Source organism: Triticum aestivum, chromosome 5A (genome assembly GCF_018294505.1).
Source record: "Triticum aestivum cultivar Chinese Spring chromosome 5A, IWGSC CS RefSeq v2.1, whole genome shotgun sequence".
Lineage (NCBI taxonomy): Eukaryota > Viridiplantae > Streptophyta > Magnoliopsida > Poales > Poaceae > Triticum > Triticum aestivum.
In genome coordinates, this window is record NC_057806.1 from 591,405,051 (window position 1) to 591,412,598 (window position 7,548).

Sequence of the window (7,548 nt, forward strand, 5' to 3'; positions counted from 1 at the left end):
GAGCGGGACGAACGGCGGCGAGGTCTCCCGGGCCCGGACCTCAGCGGATCCGGCCGGTGGGGGTCGGAGAGGCGGCGGGGCCGGCGCGGCCGGCCGCGGCGTGGGGCGGCGATGTGGTCCGAGCTCGCCGGCGCGGCGAGGCAGCGGTGGCGCGGCGAGCTCCGGCTCGGCTCGGGGCGGAGCGGTGGCGAGGCGCCGCCGCCGCCTGAGCCGAGGGAGGCGGCGGAGAGAGGAGGCGGCCTGGCGGCGGGGACTTCGGGCTCGCGGGGGCCCGGATCGGGCCTCCCGGGCCGGCGGCGGTGGTAGGTGGCGGAGGCCACATGGCGCAGCGGGATAGGGATTTAGGGTTTCGGAGAGGGAGAGAGATCCGAAAAACGGGGGGGGGTCTATTTATAGGCATAAGTGGAGCTAGGAGAGTCCAAATGAGGTGCGGTTTTCGGCCACGCGATCGTGATCAAACGCTCTAGGTGATGGAGCAGAGTTTGGTGGGTTTTGGGCCAAATTGGAGGGGTGTTGGGCTGCAACACACACGAGGCCTTTTCGGTCCCTTGGTTAACCGTTGGAGTATCAAACGAAGTCCAAATGATACGAAACTTGACAGGCGGTCTACCGGTAGTAAACCAAGGCCGCTTGGCAAGTCTCGGTCCAATCCAGAAATGTTTAATCCCCACACACGAAAGAAAGCTAGAAATGACCACCGGAGGAGAACGAAGCGCCGGAATGCAAAACGGACAACGGGGAAAATGCTCGAATGCATGAGACGAACACGTATGCCAATGCAATGCACATGATGACATGATATGAGATGCATGACAAAGACAACAACACACGGAGACAAAGACCCGAACCCGAGGAATAAATATAACTTAACGCCGGAAACGGCAAGAGTTGGAGTACAAAAAAGGGAAAGTTACATCCGGGGTGTTACAACAAGACCACTAGTTTCAAGTAAAAGGGCAAGGGAAAGAAAGGGGACTTCAAGAATAATGGCAAGCAAGTTGCCACTCCCATGAAGAAGCCCAAAGCTAGACCCAAGCCTAAAACTGAGTGCTTCTACCGCAAAGGAAATGGTCACTGGAAGTGGAACTACTCTAGATACTTGGCGGATAAGAAGGATGGCAAAGTGAACAAAGGTATATTTGATATACATGTTATTGATGTGTAATTTACTAGTGTTTATAGGAAACCCCTTGGTATTTGATACTGGTTCAGTTGCTAAAAGTAGTAACTCGAAATGGGAGTTGCAGAATGAACAAAAAACTAGTTAAGGGTGAAGTGACGATGTGTTTTGGAAGTAGTTCCAAGATTGATATGATCATCATCCCACACTCCCTATACTTTCGGGATTAGTGTTGAACCTAAATAAGTGTTATTTGGTGTTTGCGTTGAGCATGAATATGATTTAATCATGTTTATTGCAATACGGTTATTCATTTAAGTTAGAGAATAAATGTTATTCTGTTTACATGAATAAAACCTTCTGTGGTCATACACCCATGGTGAATGGTTTATTGAATCTCGATCGTAGTAATACACATACTCATAATATTGAAGCCAAAAGATGCAAAGTTAATAATGATAGTGCAACTTATATGTGGCACTGTCGTTTAGGTCATATTGGTGTAAAGCGCATGAAGAAACTCCATGCTGATGGGCTTTTGGAATCACCTGATTATGAATCCCTTGATGCTTGCGAACCATCCCTCATGGGCAAGATGACTAAGACTCCGTTCTCGGAACAATGGAGCGAGCAACTGACTTATTGGAAATAATGCATACTGATTTATGGGGTGCAATGAGTATTGAGGCTCGCGATGGGTATCATTATTTTCTGACCTTCACAGATGATTTGAGCATATATGGGTATATCTACTTGATGAAACATAAGTCTGAAACATTTGAAAAGTTAAAGAATTTTAGAATGAAGTGGAAAATCATCGTAACAAGAAAATAAGGTTTCTAGGATCTGATTGTTGAGGAGAATATTTGAGTTACGAGTTTGGTCTTCATTTGAAACAATGCGAAATAGTTTCGCAACTCACGCCACCTAGAACACCACAGCGTAATGGTGTGTCCGAACATCGTAATCGCACTTTACTAGGTATGGTGCGATCTATGATGTCTCTTACTGATTTACCGCTATTGTTTTGGGGTTATGCATTAGAGATAGCTGCATTCACGTTAGATAGGGCACCATCTAAATCTGTTGTGATGACACCGTATGAACTATGGTTTGGCAAGAAACCAAAGCTGTCATTTCTTAAAGTTTGGGGTTGCGATGCTTATGTGAAAAAGTTTCAAACTGATAAGCTCGAACCCAAATCAGAGTAGTGCGTCTTCATAGGATACCCAAAAGAAACTGTTGGGTACACGTTCTATCACAGATCCGAAGGCAAGATATTTTGTTGCTTAGAATGGATCCTTTCTAGAGGAGTTTCTCTCGAAAGAAGTGAGTGGGAGGAAAGTAGAACTTCATAAGGTAATTGTACCTACTCCCGAATTGGAAAGTAGTTCATCATACAAATCAGTTCAAGTGATTCCTACACCAATTAGTGAGGAAGCTAATGATGATGATCATGAAACTTCAGATCAAGTTACTACCGAACCTCATAGGTCAACCAGAGTATGGTCCGCACCAGAGTGGTAGGGTAATCCTGTTTTGGAGGTCATGTTACTTGACCATGACGAACCTACGAACTATGAGGAAGCGATGATGATCCCAGATTCCGCAAAATGGCTTGAAGCCATGAAATCTGAGATGAGATCCATGTATTAGAACAAAGTATGGACTTTGATTGACTTGCTCGTTGTTCGGCAAGCCATTAAGAATAAATGGATTTTCAAGAGGAAGATGGACACTGATAGTAGTGTTACTATCTACAAAGCTCAAATTGTCGCAAAAGGTTTTCGACAAGTTCAAGATGTTGACTACGATGACATTTTCTCACTCGTAGCGATGCTTAAGTCTGTCCGAATCATGTTAGCAATTGCCACATTTTATGAAATCTGGCAAATGGATGTCAAAACTACATTTCTTAATGGATTTCTTAAAGAAGAGTTGTATATGATGCAACAAGAAGGTTTTGTCGATCCTAAAGGTGCTAACAAAATGAGCAAACTCCAGCGATCCATCTATGGACCGGTGCAAGGATCTCAGAGTTGGAATATATGCTTTGATAAAGTGATTAAAGCATATGGTTTTATACAGACTTGTGGTGAGGCCTGTATTTACAAGAAAGTGAGTGGGAGCACTACAACATTTCTTATAAGTATATGTGAATGACATATTGTTGATCGGAAATAATGTAGAATTTTCTGGAAAGCATAAAGGAGTGTTTGAAAGGAGTTTTTCAAAGAAAGACCTTGGTGAAGCTACTTACGTATTGAGCATCAAGATCTATAGAGATAGATCAAGACGCTTGATATATTTTCAATGAGTACATACCTTGACAAGATTTTGAAGTAGTTCAAAATGGAACAGTCAAAGAAGGAGTTCTTGCCTGTGTTGCAAGGTGTGAAGTTGAGTAAAGACTCAAAACCCGACCACGGCAGAAAATAGAAAGAGAATGAAAAGTCATTCCCTATGCCTCAGTCATAGGTTCTATAAAGTATGCCATGCTGTGTACCAGACCTATTGTGTACCTCACCATAAGTTTGGCAAGAGGGTACAATAGTGATCCAGGAGTGGATCACTGGACAACGGTCAAAAATATACTAAGTGGAATAAGGAAATGTTTCTCGATTATGGAGGTGCCAAAGAGTTTGTCGTAAAGAGTTACGTTGATGCAAGCTTTGACACTGATCTAGATGACTCTAAGTCTCGATCTAGATACATATTGAAAGTGGTAGCAATGAGCTAGAGTAGCTCCGTGCAAAGAACTGTAGAGATAGAAGTTTTGCAAAATACATACGGCTCTGAATGTGGCAGACTCGTTGACTAAATTTCTCTCACAAGCAAAACATGATCACTCTTTGGGTGTTAATCAGACAGAGATGTGAACTAGATTATCGACTCTAGTAAACCCTTTGGGTGTTAGTCACATGGAAATGTGAACTAATCACATAAATATGTGAACTATTGGTGTTAAATCACATAACGATGTGAACTAGATCATTTACTCTAATGCAAGTGGGAGACTGAAGGAAATATGCCCTAGAGAAAATAATAAAGTTGTTATTTATATTTCCTTCTATCATGATAAATGTTTATTATTCATGCTAGAATTGTATTAACCGGAAACTTAGTAAATGTGTGAATACGTAGACAAACGGAGTGTCACTAGTATGACTCTACTTGACTAGCTCGTTGAATCAAAGATGGTTAAGTTTCCTAGCCATAGACATGAGTTGTCATTTGATTAACGGGATCACATCATTAGAGAATGATGTGATTGACTTGACCCATCTGTTAGCTTAGCACGATGATCGTTTAGTTTGTTGCTATTCCTTTCTTCATAACTTATACATGTTCCTATGACTATGAGATCATGCAACTCCCGAATACCGGAGGAACACTTTGTGTGCTACTAAACGTCACAACGTAACTGGGTGATTATAAAGGTGCTCTACAGGTGTCTCCGATGGTACTTGTTGAGTTGGCATAGATCGAGGTTAGGATTTGTCACTCTGATTGTCGGAGAGGTATCTCTGGGCCCTCTCAGTAATGCACATCACTATAAGCCTTACAAGCAATGTGACTAATGAGTTGCGGGATGATGCATTACGGAACGAGTAAAGAGACTTGCCTGTAACGAGATTGAACTAGGTATGAGGATACCGATGATTGAATCTCGGGCAAGTAACATACCGATGACAAAGGGAACAACATATGTTGTTATGCGGTTTGACCGATAAAGATCTTCATAGAACATGTAGGAGCCAATATGAGCATCCAGGTTCCTCTATTGGTTATTGACCGGAGATGTGTCTCGGTCATGTCTACATAGTTCTCGAACCCGTAGGGTCCGCATGCTTAACGTTCGGCGACGATCGGTATTATGAGTTTATGTGTTTTTATGTATCTAAGGTAGTTCAGAGTCCCGGATGAGATCCGGGACATGACGAGGAGTCTCGAAATGGTCAATATGTAAAGATCGATATATTGGACAACTATATTCGGACATCGGAAAGGTTCCGAGTGATTCGGGTATTTTTTGGAGTACCGGAGAGTTATGGGAATTAGCCGGGGAGTATATGGGCCTTATTGGGCTTTAGGGGAAAGAGAGAGGGAAGGCTGCCCCCCCCCCAAGGCCTAGTCCTAATTGGACTAGGGGGAGGGGCGGCGCCTCCTCCTTCCTTCTCTTCTCTTTTCCCTTTCCTTCCCCCCTACTCCTACTACATGGAAGGGGGAATCCTATTCCCGATGGGAGTAGGACTCCCCAGGGCGCGCCATAGTAGAGGGCCGGCCCTCCCCCTCCTCCACTCCTTTGTATACGGGGGATGGGGCACCCCATGGACACAAAAGTTGATCAGTTGATCTTTTAGCTGTGTGCGGTGCCCCCTCCACCATAATCCACCTCGGTCATATCATAGCGGTGCTTAGGCGAAGCCCTGCGTCGGTAGCATCATCATCACCGTCATCACGCCGTCGTGCTGACGGAATTCTCCCTCGAAGCTCTGTTGAATCGGAGTTCGTGGGACGTCACCAAGCTGAACGTGTGCTGAACTCGGAGGTGTCGTACCTTCGGCACTTGTATCGGTTGGATCATGAAGATGTATGACTACATCAACCGCTTTCTCATAACGCATCCACTTACGGTCTACGAGGGTACGTGGACGACACTCTCCACTCTCGTTGCTATGCATCACCATGATCTTGCGTGTGCGTAGGATTTTTTTTGAAATTACTACTTCCCCAACAATAAGTTCACGAGGTCATGGAACTCGCAAGTTGATCACCAAAACATACATCAAGTGGATCACATGAATATCCCATTCTCACCACAGATAAGCACATGCAAGACATACATCAAGTGTTCTCAAATCCTTAAAGACTCAATCCGATAAGATAACTTCAAAGGGAAAACTCAATCCATTACAAGAGAGTAGAGGGCGAGAGCATCATAAGATCCAACTATAATATCAAAGCTCGTGATACATCAAGATCGTGCCGAATCAAGAATAAGAGAGAGAGAGAGAGAGAGAGAGAGATCAAACACATAGCTACTGGTACATACCCTCATCCCCGAGGGTGAACTACTCCCTCCTCGTCATGGAGAGCACCGGGATGATGAAGATGGCCACCGGAGAGGGATTCCCCCTCCGGCAGGGTGCCGGAATGGGTCTAGATTGGTTTTCGGTGGCTATAGAGGCTTGCAGCAGCGGATATCCCGATCTAGGTTATGTTCTGAAAGTTTGGGTGTATATAAGAGGTTTTGGCATCGGGAACAAGTCAGGGGGGGTCTCCGAGGCAACCACGAGATAGGGGGCGCACCCAGGGGGGTAGGGCGCGCCCCCACCCTCATGGTGGCCTCGGGACTCTTCTGGCCCATCTCTGGTACTCCATGGGCTTCTTCTGGTCCAAAAATAATCTCCGTGAAATTTCAGGTCAATTGGACTCCGTTTGGTTTTCCTTTTATGTAAAACTCAAAAACAAGGAAAAAACAAAAACTGGCACTGGGCTCTAGGTTAATAGGTTAGTCCCCAAAATCTTACAAAATATCATACAAATGCATATAAAACATCCTAGATGAATAATATAATAGCATGGAACAATAAAAAATTATAGATGCGTTGGAGACGCATCAAGCATCCCCAAGCTTAATTCCTGCTCGTGCTCGAGTAGGTAAATGATAAAAATAATCATCCCCAAACTAGCATGACTCTAATATCACCTTCCCCATGTCTCAAAACAATCACCAAGCATCAAACTTCTCATGGTATTCGATGCACTTTATATGAAAGTTTTTATTATATCCCTCTTGGATGCCCATCATATTAGGACTAGTTTCATAACCAAAGCAAATTACCATGCTGTTTAGAAATCTCAAAATAATATAAGTGAAGCATGGGAGTTCATCTATTTCTTCAAAATAAAACCACCATCGTGCTCTAAATCGATATAAGTGAAGCACTAGAGCAAATGACAAACTACTCCGAAAGATATAAGTGAAAATCAATGAGTAGTCGAATAATTATGCAACTATGTGAAAACTCTCTAACATTTAAGAATTTAAGATCTTGGTAATTTATTCAAACAGCAAGCAAAACAAGAGAAAATAAAAATGATGCTCCAAGCAAAACACATATCATGTGGTGAATAAAAATATAGCCTCAAGTAAAGTTACCGATGAACGAAGACGAAAGAGGGGATGCCATCTGGGGCATCCCCAAGCTTAGGCTCTTGGTTGTCCTTGAATATTACCTTGGGCTGCCTTGGGCATCCCCAAGCTTAGGCTCTTGCCACTCCTTATTCTATAGTCCATCGAATCTTTACCCAAAACTTGAAAACTTCACAACACAAAACTCAACAGAAAACTCGTATGCTCAGTTAGTATAAGAAAATAAAATCACAACTCTTGGTAATGTTGTGAACTCATTCTTTATTTA